This window comes from Ornithodoros turicata, chromosome 3 (assembly GCF_037126465.1).
Source record: "Ornithodoros turicata isolate Travis chromosome 3, ASM3712646v1, whole genome shotgun sequence".
NCBI lineage: Eukaryota > Metazoa > Arthropoda > Arachnida > Ixodida > Argasidae > Ornithodoros > Ornithodoros turicata.
Window position 1 is genome coordinate 56,187,929 of NC_088203.1, and position 22,113 is coordinate 56,210,041.

The 22,113-nt window shown below is 43.8% G+C and overlaps 1 long non-coding RNA gene across 4 annotated transcripts in view; it reads left to right on the plus strand.

The window, feature by feature from the left end:
* The window catches only part of LOC135387117 (uncharacterized), a 142,663-nt gene that overhangs the window by 8,101 nt on the left and 112,449 nt on the right, over nucleotides 1-22,113 (plus strand). For 2 of the 4 annotated variants that reach the window (XR_010420867.1, XR_010420866.1), the window contains exons 2-4: nucleotides 10,453-10,585; nucleotides 16,477-16,809; nucleotides 20,459-20,651. This is a non-coding gene — a long non-coding RNA (uncharacterized LOC135387117). Of the gene's footprint in view, nucleotides 1-10,452; nucleotides 10,586-15,194; nucleotides 15,282-16,476; nucleotides 16,810-20,458; nucleotides 20,652-22,113 lie in introns of all 4 variants that reach the window. The other 2 variants (XR_010420868.1, XR_010420869.1) reach the window with 2 other exon arrangements.

The window sequence follows — 22,113 nt, forward strand, 5'->3', positions numbered from 1 at the left end:
GGCATAGAAAGCACTGCACTCACAACCCTTTTTTAAACAAAGCTATTAACGTGCCTATAAAATGCACTATGTGGAGTGATTCATTCGACAGGCACATAAATAGGGAGTGACTTTTTCGGATTAAATGCCCCACCTAGATTAGGGGGGAAAAATCTGGTTATATTTTTAATTCTGAAATTTGGGCAGAAATCGGGCAATAGTTGAGTGTTCGGGTGTTATTAGGTGTTTTGTTTCCGTCTTGTACTGACATTGCTTCACAACGCACAAAGATATGCTCCATACCATTTATTATCCCACAGCTGCACAAGCAAGTAATATTTACAATAATCACTTGTAAATGATATGTACAGCACTCGCATCTATCGAAATCACAATGCTTACAAATTGAAGTACTATTTACAACATCGACCACATGCGTTTATGGGGCATTCTTGTTCAAAAATAGCATCATTTGCATCTTAAGGAGTTCCGATGACATTTGGGAGCGCTCTTGACTGTGCACATATCGCAACTTTGAGAATGCTCTTTCAGTGTCGCAGCTCCCATATGGTATGCACAGAATAGCCAGGGCTGCCTGTGACAAGTGCGGGTAGTGTTGCTTCCCAGTAGGTAGTCAGCACCAAATCGGGATTCTGAGGTGCATCCTCCATGAAATACTGCTTTAGTTCAACTTTAACGTGAGAGAGGTCGTTCACAACAAGGCACAACAAATCACTGTAGTGATCTACCTGCTGCAGCAGTGGTGCTTTTGTAGAAGGGTCTAGGACAGAGCTTAGTTTCAGGAAACACATCTGGTTGAACTTGAACCTGCTGTTACATTTCGTCCAATGGTACTCGACCACTTTTCGCACAGGCTATTGCAGAACTCATTAGGGCTATTTTTCAGGCCTTCTCTTTCTGCTGTTGGAAGCATTACCAACACAGTACTTGCCGTGTTGCTTCTTTCGCTTGGCAGGTCGTAAAATACCTGGGGTAACTTTATGCAAACAAGATGCTCATAGTGGGGCACTAAAACCTTCCCGCTCTCGAGCTCAGTTTGGATATCTATCAACTGTCAAAGTGCGTCTCGCATCAATACAGCTTTTGCGAATATTTTCTGGCTTTGTCCAGCAAGTATGCTCTTTATCTTTGCCGCTTTGCTGTTGCTAGCGTTGGTTTGCACCAAGTCAGTCAAAGGACCCCACATGTGTACAGTGCAATCTAGTGACTTGTAAAAGGTAGACCATCTGTTCGGAACAACAGCAGGAGGTTTGCGAATGTCACTTCTGTCCATTCCATTTGCGCGGCAAAGCTGGTGATACTCATGGAACAGCTTATTTGCATGCTTCAAGAGTGGGCCAAACTTAATCACAACGGATTGAACGTCTGCTACGCAGCTTCCAGACACAGCGCAGTCTATAGTGACATGAATACGGTGGGGTATGTCCTTAACATGGAAAACATTTGTGGCCTCCGCTTCACAGATGTCCTTCACCATTTTTCTCATGTACTCTGCTGAATCTGAAGCCAGCACAATTTTATACTTCCATGACTTTGCCGCACTATTTAAAGCTTTAGTGACAACATTACCAATAGTAAAGCTGTACCATGCGTTCACCATTTCCACGTCAATTAATGCCGTTCGCTTCCCCTTCTTTTCTTTGCTGTAGTACATTAACAAAACTTTTACAGTTGGAATGCCGGTTATGTCAGGAGACTCATCCACGATTACACTTATATTCGATTGTCCTATGTCTTTGCACAAAGCTTCAAAGTCCTTCTCAAATACCTCCTGTAGATGGAGCCGCCGGGAACTGGTCACTTGCTGGCATTGTCTTGGTTGCTGGGCAGTATTTCTTCACAAAGTCACCCAGGGTGCCATTGGCGTGTTCCATGCTCACCTGCATATGCTAGAGCGCGAACAAAATCGTGCACTACGCTCTTTGCAAGTTGGTCCTCCTGCCGCTGTCTGAACATGATATCAAACACCGTCGGCTGCCCTTCATTCTTTGCTTTTTCTTCGAGCGTGCAGGTCTTCAGCTTCTTATGTCGGGTCGATGCCAAATGTTCCCGTATCCTGTCGTAGGGCTCTTTCGCAGGATCATGTGGCAACACTACGTGGCAATACTTGCATACCAGTGAATGTTGGCCTGCGCTTGTTGAGCCGCCTTGCCCAGTTGCAACCTCCAGGTCGTCATGGTCCTTGCACCAGTCCTCTGGGGTGTTCCTTTTTTGTCCCATCGTAGATGCGTCCAGACGTTACTAATGACAGATGACTAATGACTGAAACCTGGCCAATATCTTTGAAAAATAATTCTTTGCTGACATCAAAAGGGGGGAACTCTTGTATCTCATATTCACTCGTTTTCTTTCCAAGTCTTTCTGTGGGCAACCTACTGACACTAATCCCCTAAGGAATGGACAGCAGGCTACTGACACACTTGGATGCATTTCTGGGAACGTCAGTCATTGTGTCACACGTGGCCGCCTTTGTTCTGGTTTTTAGTGGAAAGGTCACGTGGGGATTTCATAGTGAGTGGAATTCGGGGAGAAATCGGGTTTAACCTGAATTGCTGAGAAGTCCGTTCAGGGGGCGGAAACAGGTGAAACCGGGTTTAACCCGAAAAAGTCACTCCCTACACATAAATATTGCAGAATTCGATTTAAAAAAAATTGTGACCATTGTGAACAATGGCAATGCCTGCAGCAAGCCTCCAAGGTCACTTTGATGCATTACGTTACAGCCCGCTGATTGCATTTGAGAAATGTTGTCCGCTACAAAGGGAGAACTGGGAGAGAAACAGAAGCATACAACTAAAAAGCAGCCTTGTGACCGTAATGCAGACTTGTCCAGCAACTTGAGTAGAACATTTAAGTTACATATCTTAAGCACATTTCTGAGCAACTTAGTATCTTGCAAATACTTTCAAAGTATTTAGTAATCTCACTTAAATACTTTTTTTCAATAACTTCCGCTCATTTTCCAAGTTACTTTGAAGGTACTTCTATGTGCGTGACACGGAGGTCAAGAAAATATTTTATTTTGCCTAGCTGCAATGTGCTTTGTATTGTGCAGCTTGCGACTCGGTTGTCTGGAATTGCTTGTCAGCAGTTCTGCAGCCGATATTTCCTGGGTTGCCCTCAGAAATGTTGTTCCAATATGGCATTTAAAGAAACGCTATATGCTGCACGTGTTTATTACTCAGAGTAAATGTTCCTGCAACACCTGGAGATTTGAGATGAGATAAGCCAAGGGTTGCTGATTTCAGACAAGCCTGTCGCAAGCAGTACATATGCTTTAGCGTCTGAGATATCTGGGACTACCACATCACCCTTGGGAAGGGGTAGCATGCAGCACCTCAGGTGTTTGGGAGCATGCATGAGGCAGCGTCTTGTCACCAAAGACACGCGGGCGAATTATTGAGCCCCCTATAAGGTACGATAGGATACCCGTGCAGAAGGCCGTAGTGAGAGAGGGCACATGAAATATTCATAACTAGAGTACCGATAAATATGCACTAAAAGCTCCCAAAATATGCACGCAAATATGCACCCAAAATCTTTGAGATATGCAGAAAAAAAGTGGGTTTATATGCAGTGCTGGTGAGCTAACTTACGGGCCCCGGGGGTGAGTTCTGCCCAGGCTCCTCTCCTCGCATCTTCTGGTGCTAGTCGGGTGGGCCCCTGGGCTCGAGCCCCAACTGCCCCCCCCCCCCCTTTCTCAATGGCCCTGGTTCCATACAATGTTTTTAATCCTTGCTGGTATCAAGGCAGTGCATGTGATGCATATTGGACAAAATTTGAACATTGTAATAGGGTCACCCTACAAAATAAAGCCGACTTTGTTCAGCAGCACACAACAAAGGAGTTTTGCGCGACAGACATTAATCATGCAGCTGAAGGCTTTGCTTTTGGCACTTCATCCACAGTGCAGCTTGAAATGAGAATGCCGCCAAAGGCACAAGCCTTGAGCGCCACTCTAAGAACAGATCTCAAACATTTGCAGGTAGTATTCCGCACAGTGGAGCGGCCAGGGTAGGGGCTACACACACACAAAAACAACTTTATGACGGGGATGGCTGGGGAGTTTCATTGCTGGGGGCAATACTCTACCCCATTGCTGGTGGTGATGCGGGGAATGAAATAATGAGCCCCTAAATAATGAGCTAAACATAGTGTCCCATAGAAATATCAAAAGTATTGTATTCTGACCGAGATTCTCGCGAAAGACGAACGGAAATTTTCCCGAAGCCTAGCAAAACCTTAATTGAAAAGAAGAGGAAAGCTCTCACACCTGGTCATGTGGAAATATGGCAAAATATGGATTATGTGTGCATTTTCATGAGGAATATGGCATAACATGCAAGACGTGCATTAATATGCACCATAGTACCATCCTAATCGTTCCTAAACCATGACCAAAAGTAGTTTTTCGTTGTCCAGATATGAAATCATATTGAGAACAAAAACATGCATTTGCATGAAAATTTCTGCCCTATTAACAGCTCTTCATGAGGTTAAAGCAACGGTGTGGAGAAAAAATGATAGTAAATTCTGTTGTCTTTGTAGAACATTCGATCGGATTTGTAGAGCGCCGGTTCGGCGTTGTGGGTAATGCATTTAGACAAAGAAGAGAGAAAAAGAAGGGGAGGCTATCCAATAGCAATATTGAAAAGCAATTGCTCCTGTGAGATAATGAAGCTATTTGGTAATGCCATTTTCAATTTCACGGCCTTCATATTCCTTTGATAGCGACCATAAACTGTTACGTCAAAGTATCTCGAAAGTAACAAGCTAGTTTTTAGTGGATTTAATACACCATCTTCAATGCTTTTTAAGATTGGGTATTGAGTACTCTACTCATTACATTTTTTTTGGCTGGCACTCAGTAGCCCAACTTAAATACTTTTTGTGAGTATCTTGTACAAGCCTGCCCTAATGACATCACCTGTGACATTTTTCCTCCTCCTCATCGTTTAACTCTGTAGAGTGAGTTGAGCGCAAATGTGGGCATCAGTGTTTGTGTGTGATTTTTTTCTGGAACATATTGCATATAGAGGAATAACTTTTTATGTTAGTTGTCAACTCAAGTCACATCCTTTCATAATGTGTCAGAACCAAAAAACCTTTTAGATGGCTTTCTGGGCTAGCCCTTAAAAAAGTTACTCGTCTTAATGTTATGGGGTCAACAGTACTTATCTTCAGCAAGCTTTGCCGTGACTTACAGACACTTGATCCAGTTTTGGCTAAGTAGACTGAGAATGCCTGCATGCCACAGACATTATGAACATAATGCTGTTGAATCAAAAATAACAAAGACGGTTAAGAGCATCAGCTGTTTACTATATACATTAAAAACAAGACTTTCGTGCAGTAGGCTGCACTTCTTCAGGTTTGAGGACCTGTTACAAGTGGTGAAGCATATATCAAAAACCAGTCACATGGTACAAGAGAAAAGGGTAAGGGTGAAGAGAAATACAAACGCGATACAAATATCAACAAAAAAAATGAAAATGAAAAACAAAACGCAATCAGTAGGAGGTGGCTCGACAAGGTCAGACAGTCATACAGACGAGTCGGAGTTGTACGTGGAGGAAACCAGTGAACAGCACATGAATAGGCACAGCAGCCAGTTGGCACAAATGGCTTTAGAATGCGTCCGGGGAATTAGGGCTCAAGGGCGAAGGATTGAGGACACACAGCACCTTGATGGCTAAGAGCTTCCAGACTCTGGGAAAGTAACGCGGAGTTGGTGTCTTACTGATTGTGTATCATCGTGTATGATGTGAAAAATGGCAGACAAGTGATAATACAATAAATAGACTCATAGTGTAAAGGACTGTAATGGACCGCCGTACCATTACCTCCATTGCCTCCATTGCCTCCCTCCATTCCATCAATACCCACTTATTTCTGTCATCTGATATGGTAATGGTGAACGATAAAAGTAGGATGCAAGCGAGCTTTTGATAATCTGGAGATGGTGACATCCCTTCAAATTGAGGGAAGACAACGACGAAAAGAACTGGAACGAAGAAGACCTGTTGCTTCTTGGTTGTCGTTGTCCTCCCACAATATCAATTAATGTCGTCATCTTCATGACAAGGTTTCATGCGGATTGCCTGATAAAGTGCCGATTGTGCATGGAAGCTTGTCATTAAACCTAGATGCTCCTAACCATTTTAATTGAGTGACGTTTGTGAACAGATCACTACTTTGCAGCCCCACGTATTCTCTCGTGTGATACCTGTAGGTTATAAACATTTTTGTGAAAACTATGTTTTACATCCCAGGCGAAACGACGGCTGTGCCTTAAAGGTTCTTGAAAGACCCTTGGATTTTGTTCCAAAATTTAGTGGGAATCATGAGTGTGTGCGTCCTTGTGGAACAGCAATGCATAATCAAGTTCCCCGTAAAGGAGAAAACTAGCTGAGATTTTGCAAAGATTACAGGCACAGTGCGGGGAACGAAAGACATCAAGAGGAAGAGTGTATCGATGGTGCAGAGAGTTTGATGAGGGACGGGATATTGTGACGAATGAACCACATGGACACGTTCGTCCGACTGCAATCATGTCATTGAACATCACAGGTGTTGAGTAGGCCATCCTCGAGAACCGGAGACACATAACAGTTCATCACATAACAGTTCGGGACAATGCAGCTACGCATAGTGTTAGTGTCGACAGTGTAGAGACAATCATTCATGAGCACTTACTGTTCCGCAGAGTCTGCAAGATGGGTTCCCCGACATCTCAGTTGTGACGAAAAGGGAGTGCGCATAGGGTTGCCACCAGGCCGGTATTATACCGGCACGACGGGTTATTTGCTCGCTCTGCCGGTTGCCGGTAGGAAGGTGATACCGGCAGCCTTTTGCCGGTATTTGTGGCTCAACACCTTTCATAGGGGCTTTTACGGAGTTTTCCTTTCAACATTCCACTACAGCTTGAATAAATCTGGAGCACAGACCCAACTTCGTAGTCACCAGTCGTTGTCTTAGTTATTCATTATTATTATCATTGATGTCTTGAGCGAGTGCGCTCGTTCTTTCTTTCTCTCTCTTTCTGTATACTCTCCACCCCTCACCCACTTTCCCTTTCCCGCAAACATTTCATCCTTTCCCTCTATTCACCTCCTCTCCCTCAGTCGGTATTTTTCACTACGAAAGGTGGCAACCCTAAGTGCGCATGGTAGTCTCTGAAACGCCGCCGAGCCTGTTTCAGTCCGAGGGCAACAGATTTTTGCAGTCGGTCATCACGTGATGAAACCTGGATGCATTATTTCACCCTAGAAATAAAAGGCAGCAGCATGTAATGGTGACATCAGGCTTCCTTGCCAGAGCAAGCTGTCTGCTAGGAAGTGAAGGGGGAACTGTCTCCTAGGGCGTGCAGGGGTCATACGTGTGGACTTCTCGGAGCAAGAGGTCACGATTAATGCCCAAATATGCTGGGTGGTTTTCCTCATGCCTCTTCCTTCCCAGAATCCCGGACTTAGCCCCAAGCGACTACCATTTGTTTGGGTGCCTTAAAGAGCACCGTGGAGGAAAGACTTTCCAGATGAATCCCTCCAGAAGGATGTCCTGCAGTGGATACGACAGTGGCCCACTTCTTTCTATGCCAAAGGCACCAAATAGTTGCCACAGTGATGGCAGCAGTGTCTAGATATGCATTGTGAATATCTTGAAAAACTGATATAATCTTGTGCTTCCCGAATTTTTCATTGTATCCAAAGAAATGAAAGTTTCGGTGAACCTTGTATAGCACTTGTAAAAATAAATACATTGAAGTTGTTATTCCACTAATTTTTTAAAATGAAGTACAGTACTAGAAATAGCAGGGCCTGTAAAGTCTTGTGTGGTCTCATTTTCTGGGAAATTGCAATGGGATTTGCATGTAGATAATATTGAAAGGAAGTTGCCTAGGATAACTGTTCTAACAAGTAGACATAGGCATACTTTCCTTTTCCATATTAACTTATTGCCATTCAATGCATTGTTTTCATCACATAGTAATCACTGTTTTCATCACATATTTTTGTAGGGGGAACTACTATGTGAGAAAATCTGTGCAAGTTAGTGATCTTGCAAAAAAAGATGACACATGTAGTCCATTGTGAAAAAGACAGTGTGGACAAAAACGCACAAACAAAAACAAACACACCGAGTGTCACGTTTTTGTTGCCTCGTTCCTTTTTCACTATGGAGTGTCTCCACCTGATTGCCTGTATCTGCAGCATATTCTATGATTCATGTAGTTGAGAGTATTGGTTATGGTGATTTCTGCGATGAAATTTTGATTTGGTATCATATAGTAGATTTGTTTAAATTATATGATTTCAGACTGAGCTCCCTATTAAGAGACTAAACAAAGCTAGTCATGACATTCATTTTGAGCCAACATCTTTTGACGTGGCACACGTTATGGTAATGTATGGAAAAACCCACGAGCGCGAACTGTGACACGCAGTCCTTAAATTACTTATCTAATCTATTGAAGACTGAGCTCCAAAAGGGTGTGGCGGCCCGTGGGCAACGACGAAGACGTGCCTCTGCTGCCGCGCGCCACTGCGCCTGGCAGCCAGTTCTACCGGCACCGTCCTAGCGCGGGGCCACGACCATCTGCCCGCGGGGACATTCCATCAGGCTTCTGTACTGGCAGTCCAGTCCATCCATCCAGTCCATCCAATTGTGGTCAAGACGCACCGGGACCAACGTTCTACCAGAGACACGCACGGAGGCCACAGTGAGTTTTACTCCCGCTTCACGATGGTCCTCCCCGGCACTCTCTGTGGCGACAACACTACGAGCTCAACGCTCGCGAACCGGTCATGGTTCTGTTGCCCCACTCTCTTGATCACTTTGGCCTACCTGCCTGCACTCCGCTTCTGCCTGCCCCTGGAACCCGCCCTCCCAGCCCTCGTCCGCACCATAGTAAGCACCTCAAGCCCAAGAGGCGAAGCCCAGCCGTCCCTCGTGCATGTGCCGTCGTCATTCTTCCCGTCATGATATCGACGCGGACTTCAATCGCAAATACCGCTCCGCGTCTGAGGGGGGTAGTGATGTGGCGGCCCGTGGATGGCGATGAGGACGTGTCTCTGCTGCCACGTGCCATTGCGCCTGGCAGCCGGTTTTACCGGTCCTAGCGTGGGGTCATGACCATCTGCCCGCGGGGACATTCCATCATCGCCGGTCAGGACTCATGTAGAGGAACACCACCTCCTCTGCAAGGGTTTCATTGGCATGCATGCCAATTTGAGACTTATGTCACATTATATCTGCCTCATCAACATTGTGGCAACACCTGTAGATAATGATCTACAGCGAGCGTGGCCTTTATTTCAATTTGTTAAGTGTTTCTTTGTTGCTTGCTGATGAAGTAGGTTTTATATATTGAATGCTGTCAGTATGGATGTCTTACAAACATTTTCTGTGTTGTTGCCAAGATAGAGAGTTGAGTGTACAAGCCGTCAAGACCCGTCAAGTTGTGAAAAACATTTTTACCAGTGGTGGCCACTAACTACTTCTACAGTAGTTTAACTATAACTACTAACTACTTTGCGATGGAGTAGTTTAACTACTTTTTAGGGAAGTAGTTAAAACTACTGCAGTGTATTTTAACTACATCTATAACTACTTAACATTGTCTATCAACACCAATCCCTTGTAGTGTTGTTGGACACCTAAATATAAATCATAAGCAGTGATAATGATATTTAAAATATACTCTTGTGCCTACGTCGCTTAATTCACATATTGTCATAAAGTCCACTGCCTGTCCCTTGCATATTATGTGCTGACAAAAGAGCTTGCTGCGGAAATACTTTCTATGGAGTGGAAGCTTCCGCTATAAAGGTACGTACAACATACGACGGACCATGTACGAGATTTACACTCAGGCTCCTTCGTCACAGATCAGTGCGCCACACACAAACATTGTGGTGGCTCCTGACTGCTGATTGCGCCGCTGTGGACCGTAAAATATTTTCGCTTAGCCGCGATGATCGATCATGTGGCCATCCTCTGTGGTTATGTGCACACCAGGACACTAACCAAGGTATTACGCAGGCCGCTACAATCGTCAAATACAAAGCTTGTGGTAGAATTCTTTCTGGGCCTATGTGATAAACTAAGTTACAGAATTATTTCATAACAAATGAGGCTTCACTAGACAACCATTAAAAGTGAAGATTTAGTACACGTGCACGGCACAACTGCTGTGCACCTTCTTTCTCATCAAACAGGTAGCTCAAGAAGTCTGAAGCACAATCGTGCCGTAAAGCTTGCTGCAAAATTGGAAGTAGTTGGTGCCTGCAGTAACCTAACCACTGTAGTTAACTACTTGAAATAGTAGTTTAACTAGTAGTTACCACTACATTTCTGCAAGTTGTTGATAACTACTTTTTAACTACAATCAGGTAGTTTAACTAATAGTTTAACTACATGTAGTTAACTACTGGCCATCACTGATTTTTACAGGCTGCGGAGTACAAGAACTCCAAAGAAAAGAGCCTCATGCTGGAGAAGTAAGAGTGTCACCACCCATCATCATTCGTTCACCAAAGTAAACACTATGAAGTGGATCCACTTGGCTGACATCTGTGATGCTCATGTGAGTGTGTCCTTCTGTCTGTAAAAACAGAGCCTGCAAAACTTTATGAAACGGTGAGAGTTTACAGAGATAAGGGCGTCTTTAACGTAGCTGTTGTACTTCAGACTTTGCTGGCCACGATTTTGTTTGTTTTCCTATTCTTGGACTTTGCTCTTAATTTTCCCCTTCCATCCCAAAGCCCAATGAGGGGGCCTTTCACAGATGCCGACTTTTCCATCGACAAAGAAAATTTGCAAAAGAAAGTAATAGCTTAATCAACATTTGCAAATTTTATAGAGGAAAACATTAATCTTGCAAAAATGTCATATAGGAGAGGCTCTCTTTGGTCATGTGACATCAAATTGTCATTGAGGCAAGAGCCTCAGGACTAGAGCCGTCGATAACAGTGGCTGTTCTCCTTGGTCCAGAAGAAGTACAGTCTCCGTTTGAAACTTCGCAGGCGCTCGTCTTGAGGCTCTTCCCTAAACATTTCCTTACCGCTTCGCTGCATCTTCAGCCTTTCAAAGTTTATTGCTGATTGTACTTTACATGATGGAAGATGCAGATGTAGCTGTAGATGCTTGTGCTCAAAGGAATATTACTTAATGAGCGTAAAGCAGAAATAAAACGGCAGACTTACAGATGCTCAATCAGTGCAAGTGTGGTAAGTAATAAATGTATCAGTTATGTATGTAAGAACACTCTTAGTCAGAGTAAAAGTAAATTAAAGAGATTGTTCAAATGCTGCAGAAAGATGTTCGGAGGGTAGCGTTTAGCATGCAAGAGACCAAGCTCAGCCAAACCATATCTCAGTCATATGCTTTTGTAATACGCACAGAGGCACCGTGCATGTGCTTAGAAGGGACGATGAAGAGATCTCCAAGACCTCTGTATGCATCTCTAATGCATTCCTAGGCTCTATAATACATTCACCATGCAGAACATGAATGGAGTATCAGTTAGCAATAATGGAGATATTAGTGCAAAACCGCTGCCAGAAATGGCGACTGCTGCCGGCAAGACAGAGAAAAGATAGTTATGTTCAAATTAAGAATGCCATCTTGGGGGACTATTGCTGAATTTTATAATATGTATATCCTCACAACATTCCACTATAAGACTATTTCTTCTGGGACAGAAATGTGGGTAGAAAATATGATTGATGTAGCATTTCAAGCACTACCTACATTGTGCTCCGGTGGTCGAATATAGGGAGAAAAAGATGTACTGACAATGATGTTCTTTGGTTGAACATGACTACAGGCTGTGACATCAGAAGCTGGTGACTCTCCTCGCTGGCGGACTGGCTTGCAGTGAGCACATAATGCAAGTGATGTCCGACCGCTCGAAGGGGCTGCTCACCAATTTATTTGTGTGTGAACTCTACCTGTGTGGAATGTAGTATGACAAAAATTGCAAAAATTTTCGGAATCTCTTCATGTTCGTCCCCTTAAAGGGGTTGGGACACCTTCATGGATGTGGTTCATTACATGATGGACACATTTTACTGCACGCTAGAATACTGAGGAAAAAAGAATTATTCTTGTATGTGGTATACCATTGCTGGCTATAAGCACGTCACTTCTTGTATGGTGCCTCACTGGCGGCAGCGAGGGCAGTGATGTCATAGTTGCATGAGTTACAATATTCACGGTGCCCATTTTCTCCATTACTATCACCCTCTATGCTCTGAAACTTTCAATGCAGGTTTATATCGGGGCAAAAAAAAAGGAAGAAAGCCCTTTACTTCTTTCTGGGATAGCCTATCATGGTCCCTTTATGCTAAGTTTGTAGTCAATGATTTATAACAAGGGCCCTTTTTTTCGTTTATATTTTTCAGCACTATTGGGGGGGGGGGGGGGGGGGGTTAAATATCAGGTTATATTTTGCTTCAATACTTCAGGTGTAATCAGGTTGAACTGAACCTGATACAATCCAGGGTGTCGAACCGAACCTGAACCGAAAACCGTACTCGAACCGTTATTTTTGCTGGAACTCAACCTGAACCTGAACCAAAATTTTTGTGACACTGTTATTCCGGAACCGGAGCAGAACTGCAAAAAATAGAGATAACTGGTTCGCAACAAAACGGTTCGGGCATAAAAGAAGTCCAAGCGGGGCAAGCGGGGCTGGGGACAGAGCCACTTCAGGGGCTAGCACCAGGAGATATGAGCAGTAGGGCTCGGGCAGGACTCATCCGGAGTCATCCCCGGGGCCCATAATTTCTCTCGCTGGCACTACCTGGTCTAGCAGTTTTCGGGGGAATGTTGTGTTAAATGTATTTTTGTTTATGTATATACGTACAATGCATAGGCAGCTACAATGCATGTATATAGGTAGGTATACAAGGTACGTCACGAACGACTCCCCAGAATTTTTATAAAACACCCATGAGAGCAGCATAGACATTGTTTTTGCAGTTGAGTTCTACGGCCAGGCGGACATCCTCGTGAAGAAAGTGTGCAACTAAGAGGTGACTAATTACCTAAATTCATTAATTAACTTTTTAATTAGGGGATTCCGGGCAAAAAGATGATGGCAGATTGAGAGACTATCCTAGTTGCAAGCCATTTCATGTTTAACAAATCTTGAAACTCGCACGTGTGTTAAAATATCCATCCCCGAATTTTGATATGCAAATGAGCCGAAACCGAAACTACGGCGACTAGGAACGCGGGGAGTACAGTGCTCATTTCACTTTGCAGGACCATGTGATCTGGAGTGGTGGAGATAATTGGAGCAGGTGATGCTCTCTTCAGGCGCGGTTTTTCGGTTTCGCCTCATTTGCATACAAGAACTCGAGGATGGATATTTTAGCACACGTGCGTGTTTCAAGATTTGGTAAATGTGAAATGGTGTTCAACGAGGATAGGCTCTCAATCTGCCATCTCGCTTTTGCCCGATATTCCCTAATTAAAAATTTAATTAATTAATTTCACGTAATTAGCCATCTGGTAGTTACATAGTCTCTTCCAGAGGATGTCTGCCTGGCCTTAGAACTCAACTGCAAAAACATCTATGCTTTCATAGCTTTTTTATCAAAATTCTGGTCAGTCTTACGTGACGCACCCTGTATACAACTGAATTACACATCCAGCGCATTCATGGCCGTGACATCACTTACAGTAGCTCCTAGTTTTTCTTGCAAGTGGCAAGCAAGATAATACTTGGCAGATAAGACTTGCCAATTCGATGTATATCAGGTTTCTGGTGATCATTTTTTGTAAAACTCATTGGGAGAAAACTAGAAATTTTTAGAAATTCTAGCAGCAGTCTCGATTCTCTCTGACATAGATAAAATTGTCGAAAAACAGACGTAGGCTAAGGTGTGGAAAAATGAGACAAAACCTGCAATTAAACGCAAGTTCTTATTTTGACCTTTTAAGTTTCTTAAAAAATCAGAAGGGCGTTCTTAAGGATTCTGAGCTTCTGAGTGTGCATGGAAGAAAATATAAGAGAGAATGGGCCAGAGTGACTTTCTAAGTGAGGCCTTGGTATGTTGACAAGAGTGTGGTATTAGCATAGTGTAATGGTTGTCCATCTGATCTCTGGTTGCACAATCAGAGAGGTGTGGGCTTAAGTCCCACCACCAACACTCACTGACTTTTCCTCAGCTGCCATCTTTCATAAGGCTCCATAATTGTTGCCTTATCCCGTTCTAAATGCAACACTGTCACGTTATGCCCCATGCGTATCCTTATTTCAATACATTTTTCTACTCAAAAGCAACAAGCCCAGAAAACATATATTTTCGACTAAACATACTGGATGAATAAACAGCTTATTCCAAATTTACCTTCGGGCAGTAAACTTGTAAAACACCGCTTCATTGATGAAAGAAAATGAATTACAGCAACTGGCTCCTTTTGGGCGAGCCTTATTCTCTCTGTGCCTGGATCTCCAGGCACAGAGAGAATTTTTTTTACCTGTTCATCCTGTGAAATTCCAAATTCAAAGAAAGCTGCTGTGTTTCGTAACATTGCATTTGAAGAGAGGGTAGTTAGCATGATGTAATTGGTAACATCTCTGCCAGGCAATCGGAGGGTATGGGTTCGAATCCCACGTCTGGTGCAACTTTGTGTTCTGAGGCTGATGATGTGTTTGTCCTTTTATCTCATTCACTACAATGTTCGAGTAAAGTGGACACATACGAGGGAGTACGGAAAAGTTCTCAGCCCGAACCCCTTTCAGATATACAATATATAGATATATATATAGAGATATACATCCAGATATATACAAACACAGTCATGCCATCTTGGCCACAACGAGCACGATGAAGAACAGAAATTACAGTTTTGTAATGTGAAACTTCCATTGTTGCTTTGTGTGTCAAGGCAACTATGTAGATGGGTAGAAATCCAGCGAACCGGTAGAGAAGTACGAAGGGAGTTGCCTCAGGACAGAAGCCGCCGATATTTCGAACAGAGACTGTTCTTCTTCTGGACACCGTCCTCATCATTGGCATGGTATTTAAAGGGTTAGGTGTGATGTGCTAAAGGTTCATGCGAATTGTGGGTCAACAGCCCGGAGGCAAGAAAGGGTCCGTACGGGCTCCTACGGCTGGAGTGAATGGCCGCTTTATTAGAGTACGGAGGGGATTATGTGAACGAAGTGATCTTGGCTCCAGACCATTTACAGAAATGGGAGGTTCATGAACAGGGGGATGAAGAAGGACAACAGGCAGGAATCAGCAAGCATTCCTAAAGATAAGGAGGTCAGTGGTTACGTAGGGAAAGTTCCAGAGCGAGCAAAACATTTTTTAAAGATATATATTCGTAATACAAAGTTGTGGCATGCAGTAAAGAGAGCAAAAAGCAGTGTCCATGCAGAACATAACAGATGATAAAAGGGATAGAACGGAAAAGGTCTGAGCATGTTTTATTTGGGAAGTGTTTCTAAGGTACCTTGTGATTTGTTGATACCGAACGGGTAAAGAGCGTTAAACTTGTATATGAGATAAGACTCGCTATCACGTCTGTCACGTGTGGATCTCGACCCGGTTTCTAGAATATATAGTTAAATGTTGTCAGAATTGTAACCAGGAACGTTAAAGTGTTTGGTGACTGCTGTGGGGAGTTTGTTGGACGTGTCGGTCCTGTGTCCGGTAAGGGGGTTGTTCATTTTGTTGGCCGGTTTCACCAATGTATTGCATAGAGCAGTATATGACAGTGCAGCTTGTGCATGTAAATGCGTGGTTAATGGGGTGGGTGTAATTGCTCGCAGTGCTTTTGATGGAGTTAACGTGTTGAACAGGCTTGCATGTTTTGCAGCGTGGGAGGTTGTGCAACAAACCTAGCAGACTCCTTGGTCAATGCCAAAATCAGCAAAACGAACACCCAGTACACTGGAATACACTTGAACACGCCCCTGCAACCTCCTGCGCAGCAAAACATGCAAGAGTGTAGTACAAGAGTGAAATTTTCAAAGGTTGACCTTTGGGCTGATTTTACTGTTCATGCAGAAGAACAGTCAGAGAAATCTTTGAGTGCATGATGCAAGCATTAATTGTTTGCTCAAAAATAGGAAACCTAGAGAGCAAATATTTTTTATGGATCTAGCTAGATAACTAAACAAATGAACACAAATTTACTTCCACATAGTAGACTTGTAAAGTGAAGTTTGAATCGCATTATATTGCATTACATGTTCATAATGTAACAGGTAAGGAAAGCACATCTGGAATTTGCATATTGCAACTTGCTTTGTTCCATATTTGCTACTCTGAGGGACTCACAAGACATAGAATACTTCCATCATCTTTCTTTGCTGTCTAACTTCCTGACAGCATGACACATTCTTATCTACCAAAAGCAACCACTGGAAATGCCGATTGTTGCTGGGGGGGGGATGAAGATTTATTAAAGGGAAAAAAGGAAAGGATTTTGACCGGATGTTTTTTTTCCTTACAGAGTCCAGTTTGTCATGAACAACATCATACAAAAACAGGAATGCTCTCACAGACTTTGCGCGACCTGATGTACTGGTACACTCCAAAGAGACATCATCTTTGCATCAAAATCTGGCTTCGGTGTCCTTTGCGACTATGTCTGAAACTTCCCTTCTAATGGAAAACCGAGCCTATAGAAGATGTATCTTACAAGGACACTTCTGATTCTCTTACCTTCATGACGTCTAGAATAGCTGGAAGTTTCTGTGGAACTGAGTTCAGCTGAGATCTTACGGACCCACTTTTGGCCTCTCCTCGTCGTGCTTGCCTAATCGACCTCCCTTGGAGGCCTCAGGTGTGGATTCTGACTATTCTCTTGGCAATTATCAGCCGTTACTCCTTTGTGTAGTGCACATTAAAAAGTTGCTTTGAACAAATATCTGTAGTCTTTTGGTCAATACTGAAACCCAGTAACGCTAGCTATATCGAAGTCATCATTAGAAGTGCTAAGGACAGGCAGAGAAGACGACGGCACAATATAGCAGTTTGTCCTATCGTTGTCTGTGCCCGGCCTTTTAGCACTTTTAATGATGATTTCAGTAGGTTAGAAACTTGCCCAAAGCACAGTTCTAATTGCGTCATTGCGCAGTCACCTTGATATCAGTCACATATGTTTGTGATATCCTCAAAGATGCAACAGCCTATGGTAGCACAATCTCCTTTGCACATGCTTGGACATGTGCATACATGACCCATGCATATTGACCTTGGCATATTTATCTTATTTATTTACATAAGTACCCCACAGCGCCGGAGCATTAGTGTAGGGGTGTGTAGGCACAGAAAAATGAATAACAATAATAAACACCAAATGCAACAATAATCCAAATGCAATAATAATCCTCATAATTGATAAACTTCCAGTACAAAAATATTCCAAATATATAACGGCCAAAACACAAAAGAAAAGCAACCTCCGAGTAAGTCTTGCAATGATTCACTTTTTTTTTTTTTTTTCGTACGGTTATCCAATGAGGGTAAAGTTCGGGCCATTTGCAGAATGTTCCTGGTCCGGAGTGGAAAATGCGTGAGTGGGAAGCTTGTTCCATTCCTCAATCGTTCGGGGAAAGAATGATTTTGGGAAAACTGTTGTTTTGGTGTCGTAAGGCCTTATCTTATATAAATGATCATGTCTGTGCAAAGTATAATGTGGTTGAAATATGTATTTGTCACGAGGTACACCATTTTTGTTATCATAGATATCCCAAAGTATTTTCAATCGAGCTTGCCTTCGCATTTCCAAAGAAGGCCACCCCAGTTCCGATACCAATATGCTTGATCGGATGAACGGAGAATACAGTCGAACCCGCATATATCGAACTCGAAGGGGATCGGCAAATAATTCGATATATCGATAATTCGATATATAAAGCGTTCGTATTTTAACAGACATTCGCGTGTGCCATATTAATTACCATTTAATTGGGATAGTATGAAACAGGAGCTTACCGATCTGCATGAACGAGAGCAGAAACTGCACAAACAAAGCGGGCAACAGGACAGTTAACAACATTTATTTGGGACGAAAGAACTCCGTGAGTTGGGCTTGTCTCTTGTTGCGAGCTATGAAGTCCATTACACCATTTTCGATCTTCTCGAGGCCTCCTAAATGAGAAAGTCCAGCTCCTTCTATTGCCCCGCAGCAGCGACGAATGGTAGCGAAGGCCGAAGCGATCTCTGTGGCTGTCTGTCGAGCTCTCTGGCCGCTTGAATCGCCAGCAACGTCCGCTATGATGTCCGCATCCGTCATCTCTGCCACAACGTGCACATTGTCGTCGGCGCTTACAAAATCATGTGCCGTCAGATCAGTGGGAACGGCTTCTGGGAACTCTGCGACCTTTCGAAGCTCGTCGTCGAGAGCGTACTCGAAGTCGTCATCGTCGTCCAAGGCATCCGCACACGCCTCGTCTGCAACTGCTACGAAGCCCGCTTTGCGAAAGCAGTTAGCTACTGTTTCACGCTTGACGTCATTCCAGGCACCGTTCATCATTTGTATGGCACCCAGCAGGTCGATCTTGAGGGTCCATCTACGGGAAGGTTCCTGGCCCGGATATCAAGGAACCATGCATACAGCGCCTTCTCGATCCTTTGAAACGCCGGCGTCCTCAAGCGGCATGCTCCCTTGCGAGATTGTCCTGCTGCTTTCACTCTGATGTCCGCCTTGTTCCGAAGAAGCGTACTCAGCGTGCTCCGTGGGATGCTGAATGCTTGTGCTACCGAAGACTTCTTTTCTCCATTCTCAACACGTCGGATGATGTCGAGCTTGGTCGCGAAGTCCAGGTTCTTCCTTTTCTTAGCGTCCATAGCAGCCTGATTCGTGCCAACTTTCAAATGGTGTCGACCGTGTCGACTACCAAAGGAATAAATAAAGGAATGCTCCGACGCCAGTCGCCACTGCGCACGTCTCGGCCACGCGCTGCGCACGGCCGGCATGGACGATTCCATTGCAGGTCGCGTGCGCGGGGAAGGTAGCATGACCCCGTGATTTCTCACTTCGGAGCGTGCGAAACAAAGCTCCGTGGGGTCACTAAATTCTCCCGCTGGCAGCCTGCCCTCATTTCCAACTCCTTTTCGTGTGGATGACTTCATCCCTAATCTCCAAGCCACGCTTTGTCCTTTTCATTCGCGAAAAACGTGCGGAAGTTACTACGGGCGCGTCATAGGATTCCAGCGGTAGTGTGATATAGCCGATGACAGCGGTGCCGGCTGTTCGATGTAGACGTACAGCACGCCTATACATTTACATGTTTTTTTGGAGGGGATGTTTCGGATGTTCGATATAGGCAATAATTTGATATAACCGGGTTCGATATAGTCGGGTTCAACTGTATTCATTAAGAACGAATCTTGCTGCTCTCTTTTGAATTTTTTCTAGTTTTTCGCTTAATGAAGAAAACGGGGAATCCCAAACAGGTGATGCGTACTTTAAGAATGGGCGTACGCATGTTTTCTATACGCACTCTTTAATTTCTCTTGGAGTACCCTTAAGATTCCTACGATAAAAATTCAAAGCTTTATTGGCTTTGTTAAATACATTATTTACGTGACTAGTCCATTTCAGGTCGCCAGAGAATAAAACTCCTAAGTATCTGAACTCTTCAACAGCTCGCAAGGTGTTGTTATTTAATGTGTACGCGTGCGGTTCTCGTTTGCACTGGAAATGTAGCACCTTGCATTTGTCGACATTTAAGGACATGCCCCACTTCTCGCACCATAGACATATGTTATCTAGATCTATCTGCAAGCTTGTTATGTCTTGGTCAGATTTGATCGTTCGATATAGTACGCAGTAGTCAGCAAATAATCTTATTTCAGACGATACTTGTTGACCTATGTCGTTGATGAAAACAAGAAATAATAGTGGTCCTAAGACAGAGCCCTGGGGCACACCAGATGTTACGCTTATGCGTCGAGACACTTTTCCCTTGTATACAACAGCTTGCTCTCTTGAAGAGAGGTAGTCCATTAGCCAATTATAAACAGGGCGATCCAACTGAAGAGTAGACAATTTGAGAATTAATAGTGAACGGGGTACGGTATCGAACGCTTTCCTAAAATATAAATATTCATATTTTATATAGTATTTATATAATATATAAAATAACTATTCACAATTTATGTCAGAGAGCCATGCGGAATTCTAAGCTATTATGTGGGTGTTACTATGGTGATATTAGTTGTCTATGGAAGAAAGAAGGCGAAAGTTTTCCAGGTCCCCAATTTATTTCTTTATTTATTTTGCCCCAAGGGCCCTTACAGGCATTATATGGGGGTGGAAAAAAAAAAACTGTTGCAATTGCAGTACAGTTGCAGTGGGACAAATACAGCAAACATCTAAAATACGAATAAAGTACAGTGATGATCTTGCAGTTAGGAAAAAAAAAATGCCTACTACCTCTGAACTATTCTACTTCCTTCATGTGATGGTGTGTCATGTTTTTCAGTGCATCGGGAGGAACAATGTAACGCGGACACTACTAGTGCTTGTGCAGTGCAGTGTGGATCACAACTGAAGATTTTCTAGAAGGGACTTTGTGATGTATCACCATGCCTGGATGTCTGTGTGCATTTTGTGCTACTTATGGGCCATGTAGAATCGACAAGGGAGTCGTACACAAGAATGACAATACCCATCAGGTAAGTGCAACAGCCTGCCACTTCTGCTCTTCCAAGCACTATTATTAGTCGACTCCTAGGAGCGTCCATTTCTTAAAACCGTACATGGTAAAAAATTCTTCCTCCTCTACGATCGGGGGCGGCAAACGTCCCCGGACCGAAGTATTCGAAACAATGTCTACGAACTTTACAGCAAAGTACGTCGTTCTTTCAGCGACAGGAAATGACAAAGAAAAGGTAGTCCCGTTGGGTAAAATTTCGCCGTTCTTCATTGAGAAGGCGGTGGCATCTCTGTCTAAGCATATACCTGAGATCAAGCGCATGCGATCAGGCGACTTGTTAATAAAGTGCACATCTGAAGCAGACTGTGAGACCATTCTGAACACACATGAAATGTTGGGAAAAAGAATATCAGCTTCCTTACACAAAACACTGAACACCAGTCGAGGCGTCATTGCCGTATCTGAACTCATCGACGTGCCCGTTGAGGAAATTCTTCTAAACCTGAAAGACCAGGACGTCATAGATGTACGAAAAATAAAAATAAGAAAGAACAATGAATACATTACAACCAGTAATATTATTCTTACCTTTGATCGCCCGACTCTGCCTCAAAAGCTAAAAGTAGGGTATCTGTCAGCTGAAGTTCGCCCATACATCCCAAACCCATTGCGCTGCTTCCGTTGTAACAGATTTGGTCATGCTGCCAACTCCTGCCGTGGCTCTGCCTGTTGCGCACGGTGTGGGAAGTCTGACCATGAAACAAAAGAATGCAGAGGGCCAGACTGTTGTGTCAACTGCTCTTCTAACCACCCATCCTACTCGAGATCCTGTGCAAAATGGAAATACGAAAAAGAAGTCCTACATGTTAAAGTCACGCATAACCTCAGTTACCCAGAAGCCAGGAAAAAAGTAGCTCCCATTTTTTTCGAGAAATCTTTCGCCACAGCTGTAAAACAGAAAGTAAAACTAGTCACACAGTACACCCAGACCGAGCAGTCAATATTCACCCAGACCAACGCAAGTCAGATCCAAGGAGGTGCAGATCCACCTCCAACTCCCGAAATTCCTGTGGCGTCGCTAACACCGGCGCCACTCCTGTCCTCACAGTCCACGGAGGTGACATCCATGGATTGCGAGGACGAGACGAGCTCTGAGCGCTCCTTTGCGAGCACGAGCTCCCAAGCCCCCAAAAAGAATAGATCTAGTCTGTCGGGGAGCGGGTCACTCCCAGACATATCTGACAAGGAGCTTGCGGCTGCACGAAAGAAAACCACAAGGCCGCGGGTCACACCCCCAACAAAAAAATAGGTAATGGAAGCTCTTCCTAGTCGGCAAAAGTTCTTGACAGGCGTCTTTCTTCTTACTGCAATCATTATGCAACACACGATCCTCCAATGGAATTGCCGAGGATTACTCTCTAATCTAGATGACATCAATGATCTTTTCGAGAAGTATAACACATCATGCTTTTGTCTTCAAG